The sequence below is a fragment of the Lonchura striata genome, chromosome 27 (genome assembly GCF_050655825.1).
Source record: "Lonchura striata isolate lonStrDom1 chromosome 27, ASM5065582v1, whole genome shotgun sequence".
NCBI classification, from domain to species: Eukaryota; Metazoa; Chordata; class Aves; order Passeriformes; family Estrildidae; genus Lonchura; species Lonchura striata.
This window is the reverse complement of record NC_140729.1, coordinates 606,088-623,119: the sequence shown is the minus strand read 5'-3', so window position 1 is coordinate 623,119 and position 17,032 is coordinate 606,088. Positions and strand designations below refer to the sequence as shown.

Genomic DNA, 17,032 nt, shown 5'->3' with positions numbered 1-17,032 from the left:
CACTCACTGAAAACGGCTTTTAGTCACCATTTGGGTCCATAAATAAAAACTGAACATGCCTATTCAGGGAAGAAAGAAAAAGGAATTTGCAGGGAACTTTCCACTTGTAACTAAGACACCCTTGGGAGAGGAGGGAGGAAGACTGTCAGAATAAAGACTTCCTCCACTCCAGCCTCCTTCCAAGACCTTCACTAGAGACACACACACTCGGAATGACTGGCCCTAACAGGTTCCCAGTTCTGCAGAAACATGTGGGTTTCCCTTCCAGCGGGAACTCTGGCTCAGGGCTCTCACCACAGCTACCACGAGACATCTACAGTGGCTTTGGAAACACCCAACTGCAACAAGGGCAGAAACTCCTCCCTTTGATGCTGAATGACTCCTCATGAACATAGCTGCACTGCACTGCAGCCAGTCAGGACTTCATAGAAGATGCAGGCTGAAGTGAGTTAATTTGTAGGTCATCAACTTAAATTAACAGAAGTGGGAAACGGAAGCAAAACTTTGACACTGCTTTTTCCTCCAGGTTAGCAAACCCACTTGAAAACAGCAAATCCTCCTGCAAAGCTACTACAAGCCTTGGCTCCACTTTTCATTGAGTGGACAGCATTTAGAATACTTTGGAAGCTGGGAAAGCCTCCCCTAAGAATAAGGCTTTGTTCTAGCAGCTTAAAGATGACCTCCAAAAATTATTTGGTCTATTTTTTGTATTTTATTTAAGTCCTTATAAACTGTGTGCTGGACAGCAGTGGCTTCTTTAATACTGAATTAGAGCTCAACTTTTATGAGCAACCCCTGGAAAAGACATTAAGGAACACTTGTAAGCATGTTCCCTCCCTCTGTTTATAAGCGTGGGTTGTTATTAAAGCTGTATTACACTTATCAGGAATTTCTTCCTAACAGGAAATTGGAGGGGAGAAGGAGTTAAGGCATCTCTGAGGAAGGAGAATAAAGAAAAAGAAAGGTCACACAACGGAAAGGAAAGGTCATTCACACAGTCTGAGGAACTTTCAGAGCATTCTGCTAAGTCTCACAATAATTCCATGAATTATCCCCAATCTATTGCCTGCTCCTGGGACCCAAACTGTGCTGGCAAGTTCTACTGAAACTGCTGTCACCCACCAGCATGAACAGATCCATGTGAGCACCCCCAGGTCCCTCTTTTCGCCGTTTCTCCGCCAAGGGTCTTTCATTCCCAGCACTCAAGGTGACACACGCTGCTCTGGCACAAGCCCTGCTGACAGAGATCTGCCAGAGTGACTGGACACTGTCCCAGCTCCAGCAGCACAGCTCAGCCCCAGCCCAGCCTTCAGCAGCCGGGGCACAACCCCTGCGCTGGACTTGGCTTGGGAAGACCCAAGAGGAGCAGCCTCTGCAAGGCCAACGTGGTGTTTACGGCGTGTCTTAAGCTGATTCTGAATGAATGCTCTTCATTTTCCCTTCAGAAGTAGAGCACTGCCAGAGCACTTAGCAGTAATTAACAGAGCCAAGATGAAAGGCTGCAGCGAGCAGGTATAACCAGGGTAACCGTAACTCGCCCATCTTCCCTCGGTCCCCAGGAGTGCACGGGAGGCCACGAGGCAGCAGAGCCACCAGGGCTCCTCAGGGCGCTTCACCACCAGCCCAGCCCCTGGAACAGTGGGAGCAGTGGGACACGGCCAGGGCAGCAGTGGGAAGTCAGAGGGGCTAAGGAACACACCCAGTCACACTACACCCCGGAGCAGCACTGGGTCATGACACCCCTGAAAACAATCCCCTGGCCTGCTGACTTATTCAACACCCTCTGCTTCTAAAACCCAATTTTACAATCAGACATTGAAAGGAGAACCGGGTTTCCAAGCACATGATTTTGTGCAGTACCCCAGAAAATAAGCCCAAAACAAACACAGGAAGTTTTGGCTCTCTGAATTCTTTGTGGAAGGAATTTCTTGGGGAGAAAGCAGGCACCGTGCTTCCAGTGAGGGTCATGAGAAACACGGGGAGCTCCAAGCGCTGGACGCAGGAGGCACATGTCTGAACTCACTCCAGTTTGCCCCCGGAAGGTGCTTCCCACCAGCTGCTCTCCTCCCAGGCATCAGTCCCACCCTGGCACCCACCTGGATCCATGCCCTGTGCCCTCCATCCCTCCCTGCACTGCTTGGCCACACACATCTGCCTCACCCATTTATGTCCCTGGATTATGGCTTACCTCCCTGACATGATCCCAAATTCCTGCACTTCTGCACCCCGAAACCCCTTCACCCCAAGCTCTGTCCTCCCCAACGCCCATTTCCTGACACACACAGAGGTGCTGTTAGAAGCAATAGAAGCAAAGTTACCCTGAAGGAAGTGAGTATTTTACCAATTCCCACTTCCCCTCTCCTCCCCCGCTACAAATCTACAGTGCAGCCAGCTCTGAGTCCGTGTGGTTACAAATATGTTTCAGTCAAAAAACCAAAACAAAGCACACAAAAAAATCCCCAAACTTGGTAAAATAAAATCCTTCTACACTTCATTTTACAAGTAAAACACATCATCTGTGCTAATCTCAGCAGGCAACAACACACAGCAACTCCCTGAGCCCTACAAATATTTTCCACATCCACAATGTCCATCTACCAAAATTACAATTGTATATAACAGATTCTCTACATGCCTTTTGTTATCACCTCTCAACATTTTGTAGTTGTAAGACAGGTGTTTACCAATTTAGAAAGGGATTTACATGAGAAGCAACTCTCAAAGCTTTAATTAAGGAAACGTGACAGGCAAGTACAGGACGATCACCTTATTGATAAGCCAGTTATCACGTGCAGACTGTGTGCTTGCAATGACCCACATTTCGGAAACACACTTTTTTTTTTAAATATTAATTAAAAAACCGTTAAGAACATACAGAAGAAACAGAGATTTTTACAACAGACACATGAGTACATTCCACAGCTATTAACACTACAGACTTGCACCTAATCTCCCAGGGGAAAGTAAGAATTTTAGTAGTAAGAACATACCAGAAGTATTACTGAGCTCCACTTTGGTTTGTTTCCAAAGAGAAGCCCTCAAGATTAAACAAAAAGCTGCTGTTTCCATGTCCACATGAGTGGCAGGGTCTGGTCAACTCTGAGACCTCCTTCTGCAAGAATAATTCTCTCTTACACCTGTGAACTCTCATTGGATAGAAATAAACCAAACCAATTGCATCATCTGAGGTAAAAGAGATTTCATCAATATGATGTCAGAAAGAAAAACAGAAGCCACAAAGCAAGATTAACTGTCATCACTGCCAAAAAAAATCTGGAAAAGTGAATAATTAAAAGCAACAATGCCTTCACCTGGAAAATTAAGTGGAGGGAGATAAAAAAAGACATTGCTGTTAACCTACTCTTCAGAACAAAGCTGCAGTTTAGAGTCAAATCACAAGAAATATGGTTCAAAAATAATAATGGGACATCTGCAGAAAGCAGCAGCCTGTCAGAGACAAAAAATAAAAAATAAAATAAAATTTTAGAAAGCTGTAATTGTGAAATCCAGGTCTCCCCCATCCAGTATCAGAAAGATTTTGTTTTTCTTTCACATAATCTGGGCAAGTTGCCCAGGAAATATGAAAAACTGAACTCAGGACTCAGGGAGCAAGTTAAACAAAAAACAGAATTGCCTTTTAATATTAAAGACACATTTTCATTCACTAGGTACAGTCATACCCACCTTTGCTCAAAAGCACATAAGTGTTTCCAAAACTCTTAACACCCCCCTACCCCATAAAATGGCACCACCTTAATGCTTCATATTTTATACTCAGTATTTTAGAAGAAGGCAGTGGCTGTCCCTACAAAAAGTCCTTTGGAGTGCCCTGGGATAACTGGCCATGTCCTCAAGAGGAAATGGCAGCCCAGAGAGGAGCAGAGCGAAGTGCCCCACACCACCAGACCCCTGCCCAAGCTGGCACAAGTTTTAGGACTTTATTCGGGCTGGAGTTCAGAGGTTGGATGCTCAGCTGCCTGATCTGAGAGGAGAGAGCACAGCCCCGCACGAGCAACCAGAACACGGCGACAACAGCTCCAGAGCAGAGACACTCGTTTCGTCAAAGGCGATGTTCACTCACACATCACAGGTTCTTTTTCAGCCATAATTACAGCCTGAGCCGGGCTTGCTCTTCCTCATTTAGCGCAAAGCAACCTTCCCATCACACCCTCTGTCGCTGCAGACCTTGACAGGAAGTTATAAAGATTTCAGAGAGATGTTTCCTAACGTTTGGGAGCTGAAAATTAGAAATCTTTAAGGTCCACCTTCTGCTAAGGCCTCTGAAGCAGCTCCCAGTACAGAAATATGTATTTCAATTAAACTTTTCTTTCCATCAAATCTGAAAAAAGTAAGTTTGCAGCAACAGATTAACTCAGGCACAGATGAGGATGGGGCCTGTTCACGCTGACAGCTACCCCCATTTCCCCTCTTGAGATTCCATTTTGTTACCTTTCTCCCTCATTTTATCAGATAAACAGCACAGTTTCATCACTAAATTCAGATACTGCAGTCAGATCTCCAGAATTAAGTCTTCCCAACTATTAACATCTCCCATTTCTCCACTTGTCTCACTCTCCAAACTCTGGTAGTCACCTGCTGGCTGCACCTCGTGGCAGGGGAGATCCAGACTGGTTTTCTAACTTTCTTTAAAAAACCTGAACAAGACCTTATCCAAACTCTCCTCTTCCAAAAACACAGCTCTGAACTCGGGCCGATGAGGACATGTGCAGGGCTTAATGGAATTATGTCTACTCAAGTTCTGCATCACCCAGACTCTTGTTGATTTGGGTATGACAACTCCTGGCCCAGCTCAGAAAGAACAGAAAGCTTTTATTCCAATTTAAATGATTTGTCACAGAAAACTGCATCCTCAAACATGCAGCTAAACTCCTGTTTACAGGGAAGGATTTTCAAACCGAGTCTTTGCTGCTTTTCATTCCAGATAGACATTGTATTCCTGGAAGTCATGAGCAGGGACATGGTATTTATAAAATGCAGCAACGGAAACGCTGCTTCTCAGATCACCTGCCACTGCAACTGCCCAGTGCTCAGAGCTCTTTTTAATGGAAGGATAAACACTGGGAAGAGAGGCAGGCATGCAGAACTTACTCATTATTTGGTCTCATCACTGTGTGATACGCCTGAGACCCTTCCAGGAATTAAATTCCCATTTAGGCCTAAGTTGACCCACCTGTTTCTCTCACAGTCCAGTAAAAAAAAAAAAAAACTAACAGAAAAATGCAAAATCAGGTGCTGTTTGGGTTCAGGCTGAGATACCACTGACCTACTTTAAAAAAATGGTCCCAGAAAAAAGCAATTTTCCAGTAGAGGAAAATGGTATGGAAGGGGGTGGGGGAAAGGCCCAGAAATAAAAATATGTACTGCTTGCCCTTTCTCCCACTCCCCAAGCTTTACCCTTTCCCTTGGGCTGGACCTAGGAATCCTCAGGCCTTATCTTTACCTCGCTGTCCAATGAGTCTCATCCTCCCTGGAAAAGCCTTTTGAGGTTCCTGAGGACAGGCAGCAAGTGAAGCCCGAGCAGGGAAGGGTGGAGTGCTGAACTCCAGAGACAGTCTTTGTTCCAGGCGTTCATTAGATAATGGCAGTGGCCTTCACCAAAACACGAGTTATAAACAGGGCAAAAGGAAGTGACTTTGGTCACAGCACCGCTCAGTTTTCACCCCTGCCTTGCATGATGTCACACTCTCACCAGCTCTCCGGTTACCGGATGATCTGCGAGAGCAAATGGGACTGAAATACAGCATTAAAAAAAATAAATTAAAGGCAAAAGAGGAGAAAAAAGGCGTAAGAGAAAGCCACAGCCACATCTGCCTGGTCATCTGCTGCTTTATCACCTCTGACGAGGGAACACAAGTCATTCCTCATTGCTAAATCATTACAAATCAGCTATAACAGTACCACAACCAAGTTCCACAATTAACTGCTCCTGCAGCATATCAATCCATTAAGCCCCACACAGCTGTGCTACCTTGGCAGTGCGGCTACAGGGAAAAAAACACCGTCCCCATCCCCGCCGCGCCAAAGCCAGGCCGGGGGCGGGCGGGGAACCGGGCAGGGGAACGAGGGGGGAACCGGGCCAGGAACCGAGGGGGGAACCGGGCAGGGGAACCGGGCAGGGGAACCGGGCTCCAGGCGGCCCCGGCCCGGGGCTCCCCCGGCTCTCCCCGCTGCCCCGGCCCCTCCGCCGATTTAAAACGCTGCTGACTTCTCAATTAAAGAAAAAATATATCATCAGCTTGACGAGCGTCGCTGTTCCCGTGCCAGAATGGAAATCCAAGAGGATACGCTAAAGCAGGGAAGAGCATCAGAGGTTCCTCCATGAAAACAAAGGCTATAAAAAGGACAAATATGGTTTTAAAGAGAAAACGTCTGTATCGCAGACAGATCCCTGGACTGCCAGCCCCGGCAGAGGTTCAGAGACACACACAGCCACACTCACACCTCAGCCAGACCCAGAATGTTTTATCCCCCCAGCGAGTCCTGCCGGACTTCCCACCCCAGAATCGGGCTTCTTCCTCACCTTATTTTCACAGGCACAAAGCACCCTGTACACAACACATGACATGATGTAACCACCAACGCGGCCGTGGCCCAAACCAGTTCAAAATATAATGGTCAGTCAAAACAAATAAAAAACCTGCAGTTCCTCCCATATCCTGACCGGTTTCATGGAAAACTACAGTTTGTCATTCAAGTGCATTTTACATAACAGGGAATATAATCTATGGAGTGCCTGCCTTCTGCTCCACCTGGACACAAATTCAAGGAGAGGAGAGATGACACCTCGGTTTGGAAGGTGGGTCTGATTTTTGGGGGGAAAATAAGTTTAGTTCCCAATATATTTAGCTGCTTTATTTTTCCTCCTACATAACCCCCATTTATACCCAAAATGATGGAAATTTCTCCGTAACCAAGCGCTGGAAGATGATGATCCCGTGATGGAAGTAAACACACGTAAGGATCACGGAAAGCATTTCAGGATAGCTGGACCCTTCCAGCTTGTTTTGGGGAAAATAATCCTGGATCGGCAGGGCCAGCTCGAAATAAATAAAATACAAAATATGCGTCTGGAAAGTAAATAGAGGGAAATGGTTTTGGAGCTGGAAGCCACCTGGAAAAAGACGCTATTGTGCACGCCGGGAGCAGGGAGACCGCCCGGTGACACGGCTCCGGCCGGTGACAGCCCACCGGGATTACCGGCACCGCTCCGCTCCTATTTTCCAGGCGGATTTGGGGCCGCGGGACCTGCTCCCTCCACGCGTTTTGCAAGCTTTGAGGTTATGCAATTTAATTTTTTTTCTGTTTACTTTTAAAACTTCGCGTGTGCCCCCCCACCCCAGCCCCCCTTTCCCACCAGGTTAGGGAACGGTGGCCCCCCTCCCTCCCTCCCGTCCGTCCCGTCCCCTCCCCGGGGGCAGCGGCCACGTGAGAGGCCCCGGCCCGACCCTGCGGGACCCCCGGGGCCGGAATTTCGATGTGGAGCGGCGCCGCCGCCCCCCGCCCGCGGCGAACCCCCCCCGCCCCGGGGAGACGCAGCACCGGGGGCGGCGGGCGGGGGGGGGGGGGTGCGGGGCGGCTCTCCTGCCGCGACCCCCGCACTTTCCGCCGCACCGGGGAGGGGGAGGGCAGGCTCGGGGGGGCTCGGCGAAGTTGGGGCGCGGCGGCGGCGGGGCCCGGCGGGCGCGGCGGCTCTAACAAAGGGGCGGCGGGGGAGGCGCGGCGGGCGCGGGGCGGCGGGCGCGGGGCGAGCGGCACCTACCACGTGACGAGCGGCGAGCGCGGTCCGGGCGGGCTCGGCCGCGGCGAAACGGGCGCAGTTCGCAAACAAACCGGGCGGGCCCCCCCGGGACGAGGGGCGGCAGCCGCGGCGCCGCCACCCCCGGCGCCCCCCCCGCCCGCCCCGGCGGAACGGGGGATGGGCTCGCCCGTCTCCCTCGGCGGCCGCAGCGCTGGGGGTGGGGGGGGAGGGGGGGAGCGGGGCCCCCCCGCCCCCGGGTCGGAGCGCTGGGGCGGAGCGGGCGCTGCGGCGCTTCTCGTCGGCGCGCCCGGTCCCCCCCTGCTCCGGGCGAGCGCGGCGGCGGCGCGGCTCGAAAATGGCGGCCGGGCTCCTTCCCTGCCCTCCCCCTCCCGTCAGCCGGAGAATGCACCGGGGGGAAGGAGGAGGAGGACGGCGAGGAGGCGGGGGGGCGGGGGGCGCCGCCGCAGCGCCCCCGGCGGCCGCGCCGCGCAGCGCAACCCGCGCCCTCCCGCAGCCGGGGGGCCCCGCCGAGCGCCCGCCGCGGCCGCGCGGAGGAGCTGCAGTGCGGGAGGGGAGGGGGGAGGGAGGGGAAAGGGAGGGGAGGGAGGGCGGGCACCGGCACCGCCGCCGCCGGCGGCGAAGGGGAGGGAGGGGCGGACCCTCCGCCTTTTGTCCGCCCGCCGCGGCCCCGCCGCTGCCGGACGCCGCCAGGGGGAGCCCGCGGCGGCGCGCGGGGCACGCCGGGAGTTGTAGTCCGCCCGCCCCCGCGGCCGGGACGCGCAGGACGCGGCGCTGCGGGAGCGGCGCTGCTTTAACGCTGCTTTAACCGATTCCTGCCCAAAATGTGCGGCACTGCCCGCTCTGCCACCGCAAGCTCGCTCCCGGGAAACACAAAAAAACCCCCAACTTTCGCCGTTTAAGCGTTTCCCCGCCATACTGCACGTCACGCCCTCCCACCCGCAGCCCCAGCCGGGCTCCGCGCCGGCTCCCGCGGCCCGGGCTCCGGGCTGGCTCGGGGGACACGCAGGGCTGGCAGCCCGGCAGCGGGGCTGCTGCCCCGGCCCGGCCCCTCCTGGCCAGCTCCGCCACTCGCGACACGCCGGCGGCACCAAAGCATTCCATGGGGAGCGCAGAAACCGCTTCACCTCTTTGACCTTCAGCCCGGCCGCTTGCAGGCGGGTGACGCTGACTGTGCCCAGCACAGAGCCCGGCACGCCCGGCGTGCCACAAACCCGCTGGAAATTCCTGCAGCGAAGGCTCTTCCCTGCTCTGCTGCCTCCACAGCAGGAACGCAGCTCTGGCAAGAAAAAAGTGCTTTATACCATGGTTTGCCTGCAAAGGGAAGGAGCTACAGCAGTGCCAGCTGTGCTCACCGAGAGAACCGGCCCCGGGGAGCTGTGCTGAGCGAAAACAAAACCTGTCCTGCTCGACTGCAGAGCTAGGTAAGGAGGAATCCTCTTTCCAGAACTGGATTATGCAGCACACACAAGTTTATTATTTCCTCCTCGTGATCCAAGTCCCAGCACCACACATGGCGGTTCAATACCACAAAAGCAACTGCAAAATACCCAGAGCTGGGAGGGATCAGAGTCCACTCCTGGCCCTGCACAGGAATCCCACCACGTGCCTCAGTAATGCATCCCTCCTCTAAAAACCATTTGGAGATACAGAGTCAATACACTACTGTTACCCTTTAAAATCCAGTATATTGCTCAACAAACCACACCATGGCACTGTCATTACAGCTGGGTTTTCTGGGCCGGGAAATTCACATTTCATCATTTCTCTAAGGGCAGCCAGAGCCACCCCAGAGGTCTCTGCTGACCAACAATGTTCAAAACGCAGCTTATACCCAAGTGTTTTTCCAAGAAAAATATTCACCTAAGGACAGCAGTGAGACCAATGCAGGGTTTTTATGCCCTAGCAGGGAACTGCAGACAACCAGCTCCACTCCTGGGCTGTCCCTTGCAGTCTCAGCTGTCCCCTCAGTGCTGGCCATTCCCCAGGCTCAGCAATCTCATGCAGTACCTTAAGAAAATGGGTGTTGAGACCTTGAATGCGGGTTTAAGTCAGTGATGGAACAGTGGCAAGGAGGACAGCAGGGCAGTGTGTTATCAGCACCCCACGTCCAGCACCCAGCAGGGTCACACGGTGAACACTAGCTATTCTTAAGGGTAACAAAAATACCTTTTCTGAAAGACAACGGCATGAGGAACTCAGCAGCTGCACACTCTGTCTTGATCTCCTCGCCTCACTTGGAGAGAATTTTAGGGACACAGGACCCTACGATGGCGTGCGAACCTCTGGTGTTATTGGTTTTTTTAATCTACCTTGAATTAGGGCTCAGCTAAAAAGCAGAAGTAGCAACAAATGTGGTCTTATACTGGAACAGAAGAGTGAGGACAATCTGTTGTGGAGGAAGTTAAAAGAAATTCCTGTGCAATAAAGCTTCTGATCTTTTGTTCACTGTGCAGTGCAGGACTTTCTGCTGAGGCACAGACCAAGAGCCCAGATTCCAGCTTGACATTCCAGTACAGGTCTGGATCTTCCTGCAGCACAGACACAGCTGCAGCTTCCATCGTCCAGCCTGACCTGGAGATGAGTAGCAAAAATTGCTGTGCAGTGTAAAATTACACATGTACCTTCTATGGTCCTGCCAGTCTGTTTCCCACTCAAAACTGTGCTACAACTGGTCACCTGGCCACTCCAGGGCCAGCCACCTACCTGTCCCTCACACAGGATGTTCCTGATCTGGAGATGCCCCCATGAACAAGAGCAGCTCTCCCTAGTGAAGCCCCATTTTTACATCCTTTGAACTGTCCTGTTCTGCCAAGCATCCAGAACACCCAAACCACAATATTGGTGAGGCCTGTGTACCCAGCTATGCACACCTAATTGTTACCTCATCTTTCCACCTATTAATCCTCCTCACTTCCTCTGATTGGACCTGCCTCAGAAATTTAATAGTCTCTATACAGTAAGTATATGCATATCAGTACATAATATAAGTCTTAAGTGTTATTATTTATGACTTTTGAGCCTAAACCCATGCTATTTCAGTTTGGGAAACATCCTGAATGTGGGAAAGGTGGATGGCCACTAAAAAACACAATGACGAGACTCTACCTGCTCTTAATACCAATACTTCCTATCACAAGTCCAGCATGGGAGAATCGGAGCCCAGGCAACCACAGGGGAATGGCAATGGGAAGGAGAAGGCAGCGAGTCCCCGTTGTGTGAGCAGGGCACAGGCAGAGCTGGAGCAGCACACTCCCCTGGGAAGGAGCAGGCAGGGCTTCCTGCTCCTCTGCTCCCACAGACCTCCTGCCCCTCTGAGGAGGCTTCACAGAACTCAAGGGCTGGAACGGAGCTGGTCTCTCCTGTGACAGTAAAACACTGCAAACTGTGGCAATAAAACACTGCAAACTGTGACAGTAAAACACTGCAGACTGTGGCAATGCCAGGTGCCAGGAGCTTGAGCACAAGTGGGGGTCACAGTGAGAAAGGCCCTCAGACAGATCCTAGCAGAGCTGTAAAGCAATTCAACTTGTGACACGCTCAACACACTCCAAAAATCAAGGTCCAACAAGATCTCCCCTCCAGAAGCAAACACCCCTCAGCAGCAGAGCTGCCGAGGGATGCGGCGGCCGGACACGCCGAGTGCCCCAGCAGCACACGCAGGCACTGCTCCTTCTCCCAGCTCCTGCCAGCTCACGGGAGGCACAGAGGATCCAGGGCACCCTCCCGGGGCCCTTCCTGCCAAAACCCGCAACAGGGAGATTTAATTCCACTTTTAAAGCCCATAAAACAACTCAGTGTTATTCTATGTACAAAGAGCAAGAGCTTTGCTGCTGTGTTGGCCGACTGAAGATCAGATACCACAGCAGATTTGGGTAAGGTCAGTGTGAACGGATTGAAATAAGATTTTTGGTTTTCCCATTACAAGAGAATTTGTCTGAATTCAGCCTCAATAATTGGCCTAAAGTCAGGCTGCCTTGACTTGTAGATTTATGAAAAGAGGGAAATATCCTTCCCTTTAGCACTTCTCTTCAGGTTTTATTCAGCTGCACAGAGCTCGATTCCTGTACCTGAGTGTTTAGGACACATTTGTAACGTGTAATAACATCGGCAAGGCAAGAGGCCACTTTTCTGAAGAAGCACCAGCAAAGCCTCACCAGGCTCCACTCTGGACCCAGGAGCACCACGGCTGCTTCACACACCGGGAAACCAGAGAAACAGAAATGTGAGCAGGAAACTCCAGCTTTAGAGCTTTGGTTTCCACAGGACAAAGCCCCTCTGACAGGTGTACACAAAACTCTTTTGATACTATAAATACATACATAAACCAGATCAAATCAGGAAGTATAAAGGACCTTATAGTGTAAACCTGGGGTTTAAGGATGAAAACAATAAAGAGAGGGAAAAAAAAGCAGATCTTTCTTTTTCTGGGCAAGTCATGCCTTGATGTCTCGATGCTGCGGCACACAAGGACAGGTAACACCTGAAAATACACACACATGCTCCTGAGAGGAGCCTCCACATCTCTTCACTACAGGTACTGGAATGGCTTTGGAGAGAGAAGCACCCTGTGCACGCACAGGATGAATCCACACTTCCAGCCATCATACCAAACCTCCATTTTAAAGTTGTGCATCAGCCAAGAAACTACGTGCAGGGCTCCAGCGTCACCCTGCAGGGTCAGGAGCCCAGGCAGCACCTGGCAAGGCAGCTGGGCACACCGAGCGGGCCGGCGCCGGGAGCGGAGCCCCGGGCAGCCGGGGAGCGGGGCAGGCGGGACGTACCTTGCTGGGCATCCTGGCCAGGCCCATCCTCGCTCACACCTGCGCTCCAGGTGGGCAGCCCGGGACGGCCTCCGGATCCTTCCAGCCGCCGCCGGCGGGATGCAAGTTTCTTACCGATTTACTCGAGGAGGTGGGGAAGTGCGGGAGCTGGGGACAGAGAGGGCTGTCACAAGGGGTCCGCCGCCCCCTCCCGCCGTCAGCTCCATCCCGCCGCGGGCTCGGGGCCGGGCCCGGCAGCGCTCGGGGCGCGGGCCCGGGGCCGCCGCCACCCCCGATCCTTCCAGAAGCCCCCCGGGCCCGGCCTCGCTTCCCCGGGCTAAAATGGAGGCGCGGGGCGGGCGGGGGGACCCCGCTCCGCTCGGAGCCGACCGGGCCCGGTCCCGCGGGGCAGCGCGGCGGGGCGGAGCGCTCCCGGCGCCCCGGGCCCGCCGCGACCCTGCCCGCGACCCCCGGCTCCCGGGCGGGAGCAGCCGCCCGCCCCCCCCCCGGCCCCGCCGCGGCCCGGCCCCCGCAGCCAAGTCGCGGGACGGCGGGGCCGGGGCGGGGCCGGGGCCGCGACCCCCGGGCCGTGCGCGCCCCCGGCCCGCGGCCGCCGCGCGCCCCCCGCCCGCTCCTACCTGCGCCGCTCCGCCGCCTTCAAGCGGGGACCTTCCGCCCTCCCCCGCGCCCATTGGCTGCGCGCGGGGCATGGGCGCGCCCCATTGGCTGCGGCCGCGTCAATCAGCGCGGGGGGCGGGGCGGGCGGTGATTGATGCGGTGCCGCCGCTCGGCCCCTGCCCCGCGCCCCCCCCGCCCGCGCCCCCCCCGGACCACCGGGCCCGGCCCCGGTCCCCACGGGCGGACCCGGGCGCGCCCCCCCCGCCCGGGGCGGCCGCGGGTCCGGCCAGGCCGCGGGAGCACCGGGCGGGGGCGGCCCGGGGTGCGGGGCGGGGGAACACGGGGAGCCGGTGTCCCGCGGGTGGCACCGGGGCGGGAGCCGGGGGGCGCGGGTCCCGCAGCGGGGAGGGACCGGCCGGGGGCCCGGGAGGCCCCGCCGGGACGGCGAGCCCCGGCACGGGTGGCGAGGGCTGCGGTCCCGCCGGGGACGCCGGGCCCTGGCCGCGGGTGGCACCGGGCCCGTGTCCCTGTCCCACGGGGGCAGCGGGGCCGTGGCACCGCTGGCCCAGTCCCCGAGGCACGGGACGCCCCCCGGTCCCCGGTGACCCCGGGGCCGTCGCACTGCCATCTCCTCTAGACACAGAAAACTCCCCAATGGCTGCTCCTGAGCGCTGCTGTGGGCACAGCCCTCCAGCTGCTGCCACTCGTGCCTTTTCAATTCGTCTTTTAGTTTTTATCCCAGTCACGGGCCAGGTATAACTCCAATAAAAGACTTGACTCCATGTCCCACAGGCCAAAATGCAGGTGAGCTCCTTCACTGCTCACTCTTGGGACAGCAGGGCTGGGAGAGGATCATGGAATCCTGGAATGGTTTGGCTGGGAAGGGACCTCAGAGCCCATCCAGCGCCACCCTGCCATGGCAGGGACACCTTCCACTGGCCCAGGCTGCTCCAAACCCATCCAGCCTGGCCTGGGACATTCCAGGGATCCAGGGGCTGCTCTGGGCACCTGTGCCAGGGCCTTGCCAAACTCTGAGTAAAGAATTTCCTCCTAATATCTAATCTAATTCTCTCCCAGGTTGAAGAGGTTCCCCTTCTTGTTCTATCTACCTGTGTACAAGGTTACTCTCCCTCTTTTTTTCTAAACCCCTTTCAGGACTAGAAGGAAGTTTGAGATGCTCCAAACACACTTTGAGAGTGTGTTTGGATCCTGATCCACACAGAGCAGCTGCAGTCACTGTCCTTGCTCTCCCTTCCCCAGGGAACATGAAACAACCTGGTTGTTTTTCCTAGTTATCCAGGAAAATCCAGACTATGACCTTATTCTCAGGTGACAAAGTCTAAAAGCACTGGGATCCCTGCATTAGAAAAAAACAGTTCTGCTCCACTATAAATAAAAAGCAGTTTGTGCTCGTGGATCAGCTCTCACTCAAACAAAGTCACAGATTTGGGCAGAGGGACAGAAAATAAGATGTTGCAGCAACAGTTAGTGACCAAGAGAACGAGTGCAAACCTCAGTGAGATGTAGGTGCTCCTAAACAGCTCCTGGTGTCACCACACAGAGCCCAGCTGCATCAGCCAGCCCCAGCCCACACCAGAGGCTGCAGTGGGGCACAGAACAGCTCGGCTCTTGTTGTGGGGTGGGCACTCAGTGACCCCAGACAGGAACAAATGGCCAGGACCACCAGGACATGGGAGAAAACGGGAGAGCAGCTGGAACGGGTTCAACTCAGTGCTGCTTGTACTGAGCACTGTACAGCCAAACTCAGCTCTCAGAAATTACTGGATTACGTTGGGCAAAATGAGCAATAAAAGGTTCAATCCAAGATGCCTACATGCAGCAGGAGGAATTTCTGCTTTTCCTCCAGGTCTGGAACTGTAAGAGACTGTGATAATTAATTTCTCTGCTGAGCAACAACAGCTGCAGCCACAGGGTGGGGACTTGCTACAGAAGGCAGGAAAAAAAGAAAATAACACTAACCTGCTCCATACCCAAGAGCTTCTTGCATCTCTTGCTGCAGGATGGAAAGTGAGGATGAGCAGCAACTTCTCTGGGCAGCCTGTGCCAGGGCCTCACCAGGAAGGATTTCTCCCCAGTATCCCGTTCATCCCTGCCCTCGGGCAGCGGATGGACACATGGCAGGAGCCATTCCCTGGCTCCTGTCCCTCCATCCTTGTCCCCACGACCTCTGCAGCTCTCCTGGAGCCCCTTCAGGGGCTCTGAGCTCTCCCTGGAGCTTCTCCTCTCCAGGGGAGCACCCCCAGCTCTCCCAGCCTGGCTCCAGAGGGGCTCCAGCCCCGGAGCAGCCCCGGAGCTCCTCTGGACTCGCTGCAGCAGCTCCAGGTCCCTACACCCATTTCACACCCACATCACACCTCCCACCTCACCCAAAATTCCAGCCAGGACCCTGCAGCCCACGTGGAAGGCTGCGGGAGATTTACAGGTGACACGTGGAAGCTCAGGTAGCACAGGACAGAAAAGAGCCCTATGCACCCCAAGGTGCCCTTAAACCTTTCCCAACCTCTGTGGCTCGCCCAGCTTCTGAAGGACAAATCCCACCCCTGACCCAAAGCACCTGGGGCTAAGCCTGCTTTTAAAAGTAATTTATTTGGATTTTCCACATCCTTTCATGAATTGCAAATATATTAACAGAAAAGAATTTTTTTCCCCCTAGGACTGTACAATTTTTGAAATTAAAAAAAAAATCAAGAAAAGCCAAAAAAAAAAAAAAAAAAAAAAAAAATCAAGGACAAATTACATTGTTTCAATGCAAATAGTAACACCACACCCACGCTTTGCATTCCTCCAGTTTTGTTGTAAGAAAGTGACAGTTCATTAATTCTCTTCAGTGAACACTTGCTCACCTGCCTGCCAGTGCCTCCATGCTCAGCCTCTTCCTCTCTGTACCTCCTCAAAGAGCCAAATTTTAGTCCTTCAATACTAATTTTGTGTCTTTCCTTAGAATGTAAAAGCAGCGAGGGCTAAATGCAACCCTGGATTCTTGGGAAAAAAAGAAAATGCCTTTAAGGTAGGATGAACATACAAAGCCAGGAATGTTTTTACGTATTAGATCTTCCAAATAGCACAAAACATCCTTTGAACATCCCAGCTCAATTAAGAGCTTTTTCCAAGGGGTTGAAAGTTTTACTGCAGTTTTCAGGGAAGAAATAAAAAGGAAAAAGGGCCCCACAATTCCTGGGTCTCTGGTCCCCACATGAACAACATTCATTATGGAAAAGTAAATAGCACCTGCTTCCTCCTGCTTTTTGTTTAGAAAATATGCTGGGAAGCGAAAGGAAGCCAATTAACAGGGTAATTATTCCACAAGTGCTGCCCGCAGACCCTAGCTGGAGGTGCTGTCGGACTCCTCTGGTGAGGGATGTGGGGCCCTGGAGCAGCAGAGGCCGGGGTGCAGAGCCGAGCCCGGCCCCAGGGAAGGCTCGGGAGGGGCGGCCCCGGCCCCGGGAGATCCCCGCTCCACCATCAACAACCCATCAGCCCTCCAGACCCAGCTGAGCCAAAGCGCAGGGCACGTTTAACCTCTTTTAATGCCTCAGATTTTAGAGGGGTTTTTCCACCCTAGGAGGGGAATTGAAGCCTATTCTTCACTGCCCATCCTCTTACTTCAAAAAAACCCACCGAACCATGGAATTCTACTTTTCCTCAGAACTCGGGGATGATTTTTCAAAGGATAAAGGTGTCCATGTGGCTCTTGACCAGAGAGAAGCTGGGACAGAAGAGGTGCCAAGTGGACAAGGACAGAATTCAAAAGAAATTGAAGTGTAAAGGAAACTAAGAGACACCTAAAAACCAGTAGATTTAAAAAAAGAAAAAAACCATTAAGACTGATCACAACAAATACGGTGCTGTGAAA

At 53.7% G+C, this 17,032-nt stretch overlaps 1 protein-coding gene across 7 annotated transcripts in view; it reads right to left on the bottom strand.

The window, feature by feature from the left end:
• KANSL1 (KAT8 regulatory NSL complex subunit 1) overlaps positions 1–13,217 on the bottom strand; it is a 73,758-nt gene extending 60,541 nt beyond the window's left edge. For 4 of the 7 annotated variants that reach the window (XM_077788352.2, XM_085561627.1, XM_077788354.2 and 1 more), the window contains exon 1: positions 7,781–7,919. The gene's annotated coding sequence lies outside the window, so the exon portion shown is untranslated. Of the gene's footprint in view, positions 1–7,780; positions 7,920–12,561; positions 12,709–13,178 lie in introns of those variants that run through there. The other 3 variants (XM_085561629.1, XM_085561630.1, XM_077788353.2) reach the window with 2 other exon arrangements.
• Positions 13,218–17,032: the final 3,815 nt, after the last annotated feature.